This window comes from Lynx canadensis, chromosome E2 (genome assembly GCF_007474595.2).
Source record: "Lynx canadensis isolate LIC74 chromosome E2, mLynCan4.pri.v2, whole genome shotgun sequence".
NCBI lineage: Eukaryota > Metazoa > Chordata > Mammalia > Carnivora > Felidae > Lynx > Lynx canadensis.
The window spans coordinates 61,447,714-61,461,396 of NC_044317.1; the positions used below are offsets into that span (position 1 = coordinate 61,447,714).

Below are 13,683 nucleotides of genomic sequence, written 5' to 3' on the forward strand. Positions count from 1 at the left end.
GAGTACTACCTGCTGGCTGGACCTATCACACCTGAGCAGGAAATTCTTCTATCCCAAAACTTGGGCCATCTTGGACACCCAGAGCTCTGGCTTCTCCTGGGAGTGGCTACTGTGGGTGTATCTTGAGATCCCAGGGTTGCCGGTCAGCTACTCCCATTTGGGTGTCTGCACCACTCAATGTAGAATCAGAGTCAGATGAACAACAACAACAACAACAATCAGAGTCAGATGAAAGATTGATTTTAAACACCATTTTTGGATATGTTAATCAGATAAGGGAAGAGTCACTTGCTGTTAGTTTGCCATGGGGTGTGGGCCATGTGGCCCATTTCCATTTAGGAGTCCAAGCCTGCTGGTCAGTGAGTGCCCAACTGCCCAGGCAGGGAGACCTGGCTGAGCGTTTTTGGTAAACTGTGCCTGCATTACTTTCCACCTGGTATTGCTCCCCACTGTTATCACAGCTCCCAACTGCATCCAGGGAGGATCTTGGGTGTGATGCCAAACAGTGTTATCATTGTTTTGACCTTTTGCTGTCTAAAAAGAGAGAAGATAATTCCATGTATTTCACAAGTGACAAGTACAGTGAGATCATTGAACAAGTGAAACATACCAAACTACAAAAGAGGAAGTCTACCCTCTTGCTCCGCTGCCTGAAGTGATTTGTTATCTGTATTGGGAACGAGGAAATGCCAGTTATCCCCCTGTCAGAGGCAACATGAGCTTTTGCTACTGTATTAAAAACAAGAACATGTATGATGTGCTACATGAGGCCCATGTTAGCATTGGGCATGGAGGGAAGCCTAGGATGCTGGCAGAGCTAAAGAGATATAAGAATGTGACACGGGAAGCCATACTCCTATACTTGAAGCTATATGCAAATCCTGTCAGCAGGAGTTGCATCCTCTGAAGAAAGGTATGTTGAAGACTGATGTTTATGGAGACCAGGAGCCAGTGCCAGGTGGACCTTATTGACATGCAGTCGCAGGCCAACGGACAATTCAAATTCATCATGGTCTACCAGGGACACACAACCAAATTTGTCCAGTTGAGGCCTCTGACCAGCAGTAGTGGTGCGGACGTGGCCAGATGTCTGCCAGACATCTTCTGCATCTATGGGGCCCCTGCTGTTCTCCAGTTTGGGAATGGAAGATACTTTGCAAATGAGGTGAATGGTGTATTTAAAGGCACATGGAGTGGCTTAACAATTCTGACCAGAAAGCACCATCTGAGCCAGAGCCCAGGCAGCCTAGAGAAGGGCCACCGACACATGGAGAGCATGCTTGTGCCTGGTTCACACAGAGGGGACCAGCACTTGGATCCTGGGGCTGCACTCTGTCCAAGTGATGAAGAACAGAATGTTTTTTGTTGTTCTGTTTTATTTTTCATTTTTAGAGATTTTATTTTAAGTAATGTGTATACCCAGTGTGTGGCTCGAACCCACAACCCTGAGATCAAGAGTCGCATGTTCCACTGACTAAGCCACCAGGTGGCCCAAAGAACAGATTGTTTAACTGGAGCATCTGGAGCTCACCTTATGAGGTGATATTTGTTTGTGACATCAAAGTAGATCTATCAGTGTCCTCACTGTCCAGTGGAGCACTCGGCAGGCTGGAGACAGAAGAGGATCTGGAGGAGCTGCTGCAGAGTGTAAGAATAGGTACTCAGAGGTCTGAGAATGAACACGGTGGCCTCACTGTCCCCTTGCTGGAGGTGCCAAGAGTGGTGTATGCCCTCTGGGCTGTGGGGACGCCCATGTACGTGAATCCTGCATGACGCATGTGTACGTGTCTGTGGCAAAGACTCTGGGTTTTGGGAATGTGGAGACTCAGGCGTCCAGGAGAGCCTTGTTGCTTCCCTCAAGACTCTGTCACTCCCATTTAAGAAAGTGAAGTTGGACTCTGTCAAAGCACTTTCTGGTCCTGGTATTGGCGACACTGGCAGAATTTCCGTCCTGGATTTAGACAGGGAAGGCTGAGCTCAGAAACATCCTGTGTGTGATCCTTTCCATCAAAGATGGGCAGTTTTATTGATTAGGCAACAAACTGGGAACGATTGGGCAGTTTTTCATGAGGAGACAGTTCACGATGTTTTCAGAGGCTTCGGTTTCCATCAAGGAGGTCTCACCTGAGGAATGGTCCCTGAGGGAACTCTCAAGGGTCCTGTCTGTCACTGGCAGGCAGGGACAACAGGTAGTGCGTATGTAAAAGTCAAGTGTGGGACCAACAAATGTCCCTGCAGAGCCTCCCAGTTTCCTCTGTTCCTCCAAGTGTCATCTCAGTTTCTGCTGTAATTAATGACCAGATGCTGATGAAGTTCTCTGCAGCCCTCCTCTCTGTGAATCAGAAACTTCTCACATGAGGAACCTGGAACCTGAGCCTCTGCCTCGCTTTCTTTGCATTGTTGTACTGATCACCAAATGGGCTTTATCTGCGGTCAGGGGTTGGTTGACTTCAGCGTAAATATGTTCAATAAAGAACTGTTTTTATTTGACTGTGTATATTAGGTTCTGTCTAGAGTTTGTTTCATCAGGACATATCTGTGGGTTAGAGCTAGGAGGGACAGGAGGAGAGTGGCCATAGCCAGTATCTGGGAGGAGACACATGGGTAATAGGACCAGGCAAGGGATGAATATGGTGTTGGGACAGGCAGGAGAGGCTCAACTCCTAGCTTCAGTGAGGAGGAGCCTGTCCCTGGAATGTGGCATCCAGCTAGAGATGGAGCATGGCTTTCCGGGAGGAGACTCAGATGGCTAGAGGTACAATGAATAGGGCAGGTGGCTCATGGAAAGGGTGAGCAGATCTTGGCTAGCAGGGATCCCTGGACTTGGCTTTTGCTATGAGCTCCCACTCCCCCAGTGTCCTTTCTTCTTTCCTTCAGATATCCAGCCAGAAGAGAGAACTCTGTGGAACTTGTGAGCCTATAGGAAGGTAGTGTGGGCCTCGGAGGAGGGCCTGAAGATAGAGGAAGTTCCCATAAAGTCCATCAAAGTGAGGATGTCCATCTTCAGCCAGATCTGGAGGCAAGTGAGTAGGTGCCTGCCCAACCCTTCTTTCAGCTGCTCATGTTGGGCTCTTGGACCATGCCATGAATCAGCAGGCATCCTTGCCTAGAGGAATGCAGGGAAACATCAATGTTTGAGGGAGTGCAGGTATTCAGGAGGCATGGAAAGGCATCTACCACAGAAGGCTTCCTGCAAGAGGGTGAGTGAGGCAGTGAGAGTTGAAAATGGGTACAGGAGAAGACATTGTGAAGAGAGAAATTTCCCACATTCATTGCATTAGAAAAACTTCCTTCTGGTACCAACTATGTTCTTGAATAAAGAATGTTTTCTGATGAGGGACTTTCCCACATTTATTAGGATCTTTTTGAGCATGAATTATGTCATGTTTCAAAAGGAGAATGGTTCCCTGGCTAAAGGCTTTTCCATGTTTACTGCATATACATGGTTTCTTTCCATTTTGAGTTCTGCAGTGTCCAAAAAAAAAAAAAAAAAAAAAAAAAAAGGGGGTGGGGGTGGGGGCTGAGCAGGCACTTCATTTGTTGCCACATTTACTGTATTCCCCAAATTTCTTCCCTGAGCTGGCTGGGCATCCCATGTCAGAAATCTCTTTCCTGTAGGTATGGTAGTCTTATCTACACAGGAGTGACTCTGAATGCTGGCAGCCTTTCTGTCTGTCACTAATATCCAAGAGGTATTTGTCACTTGACCCAGATCTCTATCCTTGTTTGCCTTCTGCACCGCTCCCCGGTGCCCCCTCACCCTGACACTCTCAGGCCTCATTCACCTAGATGTCTGGGAGATAGTTCTTGCTGAGTAAGGATGAGTTCTTACCCTAAGTGTCCTCTTTGTGAAGCCTCCAGTCTGGGAGATACAAACCATTAAAAAGTCTCTTGAGTACTGTGCTGGGAATTAATATGGCAATCATGAGATTGGGGTAATAAATCAGAACTTAATGCCTGCTGATGTTCATTATTATGTTATTAAAATCCACACTTAGAATAGTTTATATTAGTTAAATGCTTTCTATGGGCTAGACACATTTTCTAGCACATAATGTGTAATTAATTCACACCACTACCTTCAGAGGTAGGTCACACCATTATCTCCCTCCTATAGATGATGATATTGATGTAATTGCCAAAGGTTATATCACTGATAAAGTACAAACCAAAAGCAGACTGGCTGCACAGATGTTGCTTTAAAGTACTTCATTTCACAGAGAAAACCCAGAAATAACCCAAATGTCCAATGGTTGTAACATTCTATTTCATAGAAATGTTGAAAATAATGTGGCCTAATTAGATGTCCACTTTTATGTTAGGTTAAAGTAACAGACCACAGGCCACAGGGACGCTTGGGTGGCTCAGTTGGTAAAGCATCCGACTTTGGCTCATGATCTCGTGGTCTGTGGATTCATGCCCCGCATTGGGCTCTGTGCTGACAGCTCAGAGCCTGGAGCCTGCTTTGGATTCTGTGTCTCCCTCTTTCCCTGCCCCTCCCCTGCTCATGCTCTCTCTCTCTCTCTCTCAAATAAATATTAAAAAAATTAAAGTAGCGGACCACAAATTACTTATATGTACACTTTTGTTTTTATTTTTGTTTAAAGTTTATTATTTCGAGAGAGAGTGAGAGCGGGGGGAGGGGCAGAGAAGGATGGAGAGAGAGAATCCCAAGCAGGTACCACACTGTCAGACCAGAGCCTGAAGCAGGGCTCGATGTCACGAACTGTGAAATCATGACCGAAGCTGAAATCAAGAGTCGGATGCTTAACCGACTGAGCCACCCAGATGCTCCTGTAGGTACACTTTTAAAAGTCCTTTATAAAAATGACAATAGCTCAACCTCTGGGGAAGATGGTGGAGTAGGAGGATTCTAAGCTCACCTCATCCCATGGATGCAACAGCTAACACCCACATCAGTGTAAATAACCCAGAAAATGACCCAAATACTGGCAGGACAGGCTCTCCACAGCTAAGTGTAGAGAAGAGGCCACACTGAAGAGGGTAAGAGGGGTGGAGATGTGGTTGGGAGCCAAACTGACCTGTGAGACTGTCTGCAGGAGGAAGGGACACTGTGGGCAGGCACAGAGAAGGGAGAGAAACTGACCCTCACAATAGGCACCCTAGGCTTGGGGAACCCACACAGGAGAGTTGAATTCCCATAACATTTGGTTTTGAAAACCAGAGGGTCCTAATTTCGTGAGTTCTTACAATCAGTTGGGCTTAACATCTGGGACTTTAAAAAACAGTGGTTTTGGGGGCGCCTGGGTGGCGCAGTCGGTTAAGCGTCCGACTTCAGCCAGGTCACGATCTCGCGGTCCGTGAGTTCGAGCCCCGCGTCGGGCTCTGGGCTGATGGCTCAGAGCCTGGAGCCTGTTTCCGATTCTGTGTCTCCCTCTCTCTCTGCCCCTCCCCCGTTCATGCTCTGTCTCTCTCTGTCCCAAAAAAATAAATAAACATTGAAAAACAAACAAACAAACAAACAAACAAACAAAAAAACAGTGGTTTTGTCTCTAGGAAAGGTGGAGGGTGAGAGGAAACTGAGTACTTGCCCTTAAAGAGAGAGTGCAACAAACAGGTCCACTGAGATACAGCATAGAAACAGCAGTTTGAAAAATGCCTAGTTTATTAGGGAGGGAGGTTTGCTTACCAATCACAGAGATATGCTGGAGGGGCCGAGATCTTTGGGAGACTTCAACAACAAAAGAACTGTCAAGCACCATTTCCTTCCCCTGCCCCCCAGCCTAGATACACGGACACCTGAGGGAACCAGCATAGCATGAACCCTCTCCACCTAGCTTGTCAACAGTGTGCCCTATCCCCTATGCTCTTCTGTGGATCCACCCCCTCTATCTCAGCCTAGGCAGTTTTCCCGGATAGCTGCAGGTCCCCTCCTGCAGCAGCACTGTGTGGACTTTGCTCGCACTGTGCACCCCACCTCCATGCAGACCTGTCCCCTCCAGCCTGATGGCAGGAATTTTCAAAAGTGTCTCCAGCAGACAGGCATAGACCTTGCTAACACTGTGCACCCCACCCCCATGTTCTACTGTGGACCTGCCCTCATCAGGAGTCCATTCAAAGTAGTGCCACAAGCCTGGCAGTGTGCAAATGGCCCTGACAGGAGCCAGCACCACTCCAAAGTGACTTCTGAACTGGGGAGAGGGGAAGATAACCACACAGACTAGTCAGATTGCAGCCCCAGCAGTGGGCTGGGGGCAGACATCCGACCTGACAGTAGGCAATGTCCCCTTCTCAGGGAACAGGACAGATAGCATGCCCTGCAGTTTTGTGCTACTGCAGCTCTAGCAAGTGCCTGGTCTGACTCAAGTCTAGCCTAAGGTGGCTCCAGACTGGCTCACTAACAACACAGAGACCAAACCCTGCCCACAACAGGCAAAGGGAGCCCTTGCAGATGACCAGACTGAAGGAAAAAGTGGCTCAGCCACAACAGTAGGACACATGCAACACACAGATACCCCTGAAGCACCAGGTTCTGGTGAACAGGGATAATTGCACTGCAGGGCCCCACAGGACCTCTTCTTCATAAGGCCAATACTTTTAAGAGCAGGGCACATGCCTAACTTTCCTAACACATAGAAACAGACACAGAGAGTTAGTAAAAATGAGGGGACAGAGGAATATGTCTCAAATAAAAGAACAGGACAAAATCCCAGCAGGAGAGCTAGGTGAAATAGAGATAAGTAATATGCCCAATAGAGAAATTAAAGTAATGCTCATAAAGATGGACGCCTGGGTGGCTCAGTTGGTTGAGCGTCTGACTTTGGCATAGGTCATGATCTTGCAGTTTGTGGGTTTGAGCCCTGCATCGGGCTTTGTGGTGATAGCTCAGAGCCAGGAGCCTACTTCGGATTCTGTGTCTCCCTCTCTCTCACTGCCCCTCCCCTGCTCACGCTGTCTCTCTCTCTCTCTCAAAAATAAACATTAAAAAAAAAAGTAATGGCCATAAAGATACTGGACTGGAGAAGAGAGTAGAGGACCTCAATGAGACCCTCAACAAAGAGATAGAAAAAAAGAACCAATCAGAGATGAAGAGCTCAATAACTGAAATTAAAAATATACTAGAGGGAATAAATAGTAGACTAGAGGAAGCAGAAGAATGGATCAGCAACCTGGAGGGCAGAGTAGTGGAAAGTAATCAAGCTGAACAGGAGAGAGAAAAAAGAATAATGAAGAATGAAAATGGATTAAGGGAACTCAGTGACACCATCAAGCATCATAACATGTACATTATAGGGATCCCAGAAGAAGAGATAAAAGAGGGCAGAAAATATATTTGAAGAAATAATAGCTGAAAACTTCCTGAATCTGGGGAAGGAAACAGAAATCCAGATCCAAGACATACAGAGGGCCTCCAACAAAATCAACCCAAGGAGGTCCACACCAAGACACATAGTATTAAAATGGCAAAAAATGATAGAGAATTCTAAAGGCAGCAAGAGAAAAGAAAACAGTTGTCTGCAAGGGAAATCAATAAGGCTATCAGCTGATTTTTCAGCAGAAACTTTGCAGGCCAGAAGGGAGTGGCATGATGTATTCAAGATGCTGAAGAACCCCCGTCCCCCCCCTGCCCCCCCACTACCCTGCAACCAAGAGTACTCTATCCAGCAAGGTTATCGGTTAAGTGTCTGACTTCTCGCCATTCCCGAGTTCAAGGCTTATGTCGGGCTCTGTGCTGACAGTTCAGAGCCTGGAGCCTGCTTCAGATTCTGTGTCTTCCTTTCTCTCTGCCTCTCCTCTGCTCAGTCTCTCTCAAATATGAATAAATTTGAAAATTAAAAAAAAAATGTAATCAATATGCCAAAGTGGCACATTTGGGGTGACCTACCCTTGGCCCCTACACCATCCTGTGACACTCCCACATCCTAAATAACTTTATTTTAGAGGATTATGATTTACTCTTTTGGATGTAAAAATGCTTGGGTTTTGACAAATGCATAGTGGCAGTTATAAATCACTCAAATACCATGGAATACTTCAAACCCCTACCACTTGATCCTTTTATCATCTCTAGTTTTGCCTTTTCTAGAATCCCCTATGAATGGGATCACATAGTATGTAGCCTTTTCAGACAGGAGTCTTTCACTTAGAAGGATACAGGTAAGGTTCATCCATGTCTTTGTATGGGGTGATGGTTCATTTACTTTTATTGCTGAATAGACTAACAGGAGAAAAACAAACAGAAGTTAACTTGCATATGTCCTGTATATGGCAGATACCCAGGAAAACGGAGTAACTCCCCGATGTGGCCCAGTCCTCACCTTAAATGCTATCTTCAGCTAAAGACCAAAACATTTTGGGTGGTGGGAAGGCCAGTTTAGTGTTGTTATCAGGAAAGCATAGTAAGTGAGGGTATGGTTGTTATGAGGATTTAAGTGTGTGTCTTCTCTTTTGGTAAGAGTTTCTTGAGATTCAGTCGTTCTTCTGTTCTAAAAGGGCGACACCCTTATTGTAGCAGGATTCTCACAGGGAGTCATGACACCGAGGCTTTTCTTTCCAGGAAGCACTTTATTCCTGCTGGCACCATTCAGTTGGGTTTGTACCGGAAGAACTGAGCCCCGAACACCACGTGGCCCCCTGCACCCCACCCACCTGCATGCATCCACCCCCATGCATGCATCCACCTGGCCCCCTGCATGTACCCACCTGCACCCTGCATGCACCCACCTGCCCCTCTACACACACCCACCTGCCCCCTGCCCCACTGCACGCACTCATCTGCCTTCACTCCACCTGCATGTACCCACTCACCCACCTGCCCCCCTGAGCACATCCACCCCTCTTCCTGTACATCTGCACACAGATATTTGCCCCCCTGCCCCCCTGCACAGTTGTGTGCCCAGGACCACCCAGCATACACCCACCTGCCCCACTGCCTCCCTTCACACATTCACCAGCCCCTGTGCCTGCACCCACCTGCCAAAAATACATGCACCCACCTGACCCCCAGCCCTTCTGCATGCACCCGTGTGTCCCCTGCGTGTATCCATTCACCCCGATGCCCCATTCCTGTACCCATCTTCCCCCCTGCACCCACTCACCCACCTTCACTCCCCCCGCACGCACCCACCTGCCCTCTTACATGCACCCAACCACTTTCACCTCCCTGTGCACACCCACATGGTCCCCACATGCACCCACCTACCTCTCTCATGCACAGCCCTACCCCGCTGCCCCTCTCTCCACACCCACATGTCCCTGCATGCACCTCTGCCCCCCTGAACCCACCCATCTGTTGCCCCACATGCTCCCTCCCACTCCCTGCATGCACCCACCTGCCCCTGCCTCCTTGAACACATCCACTGGCCCCCCTGCACGTACTCACTTTTCCCCTTCACGCACACACCTGCCCCCCTGCGTGCACCCATCCATCTTCAGTTCCCCTGCATGCAGCCGGGGGCCTCTGTCTAACATTTTCCTAACACAAGCCAGGATGTATTTTCAGCTCCTGGGATATAGTCTCTGAGATGTTGGTCTCTTGTCTTCCTGCTGTCATCACTGAAATGAATTACTTCCTTGTGTCATTTCCACTCACATCTCTGCCTTTGGATTCTGTCGGCATCAAGTGCCCCCACCCGGTCTGTTGGTGACCCTGGATTGGAGATCTTGCACCCCCTTGCCCCTGTCACAGGACACTGCAAGTTGCAAGGAAGAGATGAGGCTGAGCCCTCCTGGGGAGACCCGGTGCACTGGCACCACCTCCCAGGAAGGAAGAACGGGTGTCTAGGCCTACAGCAGGTGCAGCTGAGCCACTGACACCCTGAGAGGCTGCACGACAAGACTGGAGCCAGGGAAGCTCTAATCCAACTTGGAACATGAAGAGGAGAGTTTCCCTCAGGATCTTTCTGGATTCGGATCCTACATTGCTGGAGGTTTACCTCAGAAGAAAGCCCAAGAATGGAACTTCTGACTTGTTGTCCTGTAATGCCCTCCCTGGAGGGAAGGTCTGCATGAGTGACAAGATGGTTCTTCCACGCGGCTGTGTGCGGCTGTGGGACCTCCAGGCAGGTGCTGCTCTGCCCTCAGCGGTGCCCCTGCTCCGCGCCCGTCCTCCCTTCTCCTGGTGTCTGTGAAACAACCAGAGAAATGGAAGAGCCGGTGAAACGTGGAAGAAGCCGCGTCCCTTTACGTGCTTGGGACCGTCAGACCTGATGCTCACGGGATTGCTACTGTGAGTGTGGACAGAGGAAACACCTATGGACACTAAAAGGCTGTGGGCACGAATCATTACAAACAGTCACAGAATCTGCAGTTTCAGGGCCTCGATCAGGTTAGGGTTAGCCCTCCTGAGACACACCAACATGTCTAACGGCCCCTCTGCCCATAAAGGTTCACGGTGGCTGGGAAGCCATCGCTTCCACCTGACGGGCGGTGACAGTACCTCTTGAACCCGCCTGCTCAGAGCAGCACAGGTGGCAGGGACCCGTTTCCAGCCTGGCCTCCCTACCCCACACAGCACCTGCTCTCCAGCATCTTCCCTGTTTCCGAGCCTCTCATCTCTTTCTGTCTGCCTTCCGTCCCCTGTCCCTAACTTCCTGCCAAGTATTCCTATAAGCCAGCAGTTCAGCTCGGGGGTGGCGGTGGGGGAAGTGGGTGGCCAGGAGAGCCTCGCCACACTCAATGAATTTCAGGACATTCTGGCTGTTTCCTCCCAGGCCAAAAGACTGCCCGGCTCCCTGGAAGCATCCTGGCTGTTTACTGGCAATGAGGGCACTGTCGAAATCATCATTATTTTCAAATAACAAGTATTGACGAGGATGTGGACAGGAAGGAACCCTCCTGGTGGGAATGCAAACTGGTGTAGTCACTGTGGAGAACAGTATGAGGAGTCCTCAAAAAGTTAAAAATAGAACCACCCCATGGTTCATAATTCCACTCCTGGGGATTTACCCGAAGGGAAGGCAATCACTGTCTGGAAGAGATCTCCGCACCCCCACGTTCATGGCAGCATTGTTCACAATGGCCCGTCATGGAAACAGGTTAAGTGTCCATCCAGCGAGTGATGCCTTTATGAAGGAATATTGCTCAGCTGTAAAAAAGAACAGGCAGATGTGGAGGACGTTATGCTGAGTGAAATAAGCCAGACACACAAGGAAAAGGCTGCGTGGTCTCGCTCACACGTGGAGTCTGCCGAACAGGCAGAAGTCGAGTCTTACGTGTGTGGAGCCCCTGGCACCCCACTCAGGCCTGCCGGGGCCCAGGGAAGTCAGCAGGGACCCGCTTACCAAGCACAGAATCGTGCAAAACAATACATGCTGTAGTTTCCATCTGGGCATTTCTGTGTTTTGGATGCAGTGGTAGGTGACCCCAGCAAAGTCTAGTTCCGTGGTTCAACCTCAGCTGCCCTTGGCAGCATACATCCCTGTGGCTCTCTCGCCAGCCTTGCCCTCCCCAGAGAAGCTTCTAGATGTTGGGAGGGTGTCCTGAGGGTGGAGGGCCAGGCAATGGATCTGCTCCCTTTGCTCCAACAGGGCCCTGGACCCCCAACAGCCCGAGATGATTCTCTTTGCAGTGGCCCCAGCAGCCCTCTGAGATGCAACGCAACATCCCTGGTCAGCAGGGGCAGCCACCATACTCCTCAGTGATCCAGCCCAGGGCCCATCAGTGCTTGCGGCCAAGACTTGGGCTGCCGAGGCTGGAATGTGGCGTCTGAACAACCTGCTGTGCGCAGGTCAGGCCCTGTCTCTGTTTCTCTCTCTCAGTCTCTGTCTCTGTCTCTATCCCCCATGTGGTCTCTCTGCTGGGTACCCTCACAGTCCAGCTTGTCACATGGACACTACTTGAGCAGGTGTCCCAAGAGAAGCAGGTACAGCTGCACGGCCCCTTCAGTGGGAGCCTCAGGAGTCCCATGGGCCACAGAGCCCACCTGGGGAACTGTGGGAGCCCAGGGAGAGGTCGACTGTCCAAAGCCCAACCCCCGACCACCCCAGGACATAGCTGCCTGGCCAGGTCCCCTCCTGCCTGCAGGTGGCCTCCACAATCCTCAGGGTCGGTGGGCAGTTTCCCACCTCTCTTCCATCTGGATGTGACACCCTCCAGGTCCCTTGTCTTCCATGAGTGTGCTGTTAGGTGGGTGGGGTGGTTCTAGATATGGCTTCTAATTTCAAACAGGGTCTATGTTCAGATCTCCTAAATAAGTTCAAATCTCGATTCTGTTTGGATTAGAGAAGGAAGAACATGAAAACGTGAGCAATGAAGCCAACAATAACCCATCATTTAAATCCTGCTTCTCACACTTTGTCTTGGAAACAAAAGTGATCCAAGGAATTCATGCCCAGTCTCCACCCAACAGAACCCTGCTGAGGCATCGATGGCCTTGCAGATCCTCTCCAGCAGGTAAGATGAGGCCAGGTGGATGCAGGCAGGGCCGGCTGCAAGGACAGCTTCTCCGGGAGCTCCCCAAAGTGGGGATCAGCCCGCACATGGGACTTCCAGCTAATCTGGATCAGAACCCTGTGCCCATGTGTCTGGGGACTCATCTCCACCTATCTGCAGGGCCTTCCAGGCTGGTGTGGTTCCTCCACCAGAAATGTGAAATCTTCTGTCACCATATACATTTGGGAAATGCCAGGAGCATCTCCTCGGGATTCAGCCCCAAAACGGATGGGCATGCGCACTGGGCAGGACCGAGCAGCGGAAGCTGAGTGCCAACGTGAGTGTAAGTGGTCGGGCCACCTGGCAAGCATCTGGCAGCTTCCCCTGGAGGGAAGCACTCACCCGGCCTATTAACCGGGACAAATGAAAATACATGCCCCCCACCCCCGCCAAGGCCACCTGCCCTTGTTTGGACAATCACCTGTCTGGACAAGGAGGCCAGCACGTCCTGCATGTTGGTGGCGGGGGGTGGGGGGGAGCTCAAGCCCCGGGGTGTCAAGGGCACAGCCCTGGCTGCCATCCACCTCTGCCCACTGGGAATGCTCCGGGGAGGGGCCTCTAACCAGACTTGATAGACAGAACATATAGACTGCACACTTTTGTGTGGGACTCTTGACACTCAGAACCATGTCTCAGAGATTCATCTGTTTCCTGGCGTGGACCCTTCATTTTCTGTGGCTGAGTGGTGTTCTACCATGTGAACACTCCGGGATTCCTTTGTCCGCTTGGATGGTTCTTAATTTGAGGTTACAATAAAGCTGCTCTGAGCATTCTTGCACACACCTTTTGGTGAACATCTGCCCTCAGTTTTGCTGGGTAAACACTCAGAAGAGAGACTGGCAGGTTAGAGGGCATGTGCCTATCTGCCTCGAATGGTGCTGCTGAACCGATTTCCAAAGCAGCTGTACCATTTCTTGCCCCCACCAGCTGCTTCACATCCTCGCCAGCATGGGGTATTGTCAGTTCCAGAATTCTAGTGGGTGAGTGGCTTAAAAGTACGTTTATTACAGTGTTAATTACACTAGAGCATTGGGGGCAGTTCCTAATTTGTCACTCCTATTTCTCCTTCCTTAATGTAGTATCCTTGTAGCTGGGCTCGTGGTCACTCAGGTAGCGACTGCACGTCCCAGCTTCCCTTGCAGCTGCAAGTGGCCCCGTGACTAAGTTCTGGTCAGTGGTATGTGACAGAGCTGATGCGTGCCACTTCCTGTCCCACTGAATCTGTGAGCATGTCCTTCCTCCCCACAGATGCCACGCTGCCCACGGTCTGCCTGTCCACCTCTGGCAATG

The 13,683-nt window shown here is 50.1% G+C and overlaps 1 long non-coding RNA gene across 1 annotated transcript; it reads left to right on the plus strand.

Annotated features, from left to right (window-relative positions):
* The first annotated feature begins 11,468 nt into the window (after positions 1-11,468).
* LOC115502321 lies at positions 11,469-12,842 on the plus strand. Its single transcript, XR_004343008.1, has 3 exons — positions 11,469-11,689; positions 12,184-12,354; positions 12,514-12,842. It is a non-coding gene; the product is annotated as an uncharacterized LOC115502321 (long non-coding RNA).
* Positions 12,843-13,683: the final 841 nt, after the last annotated feature.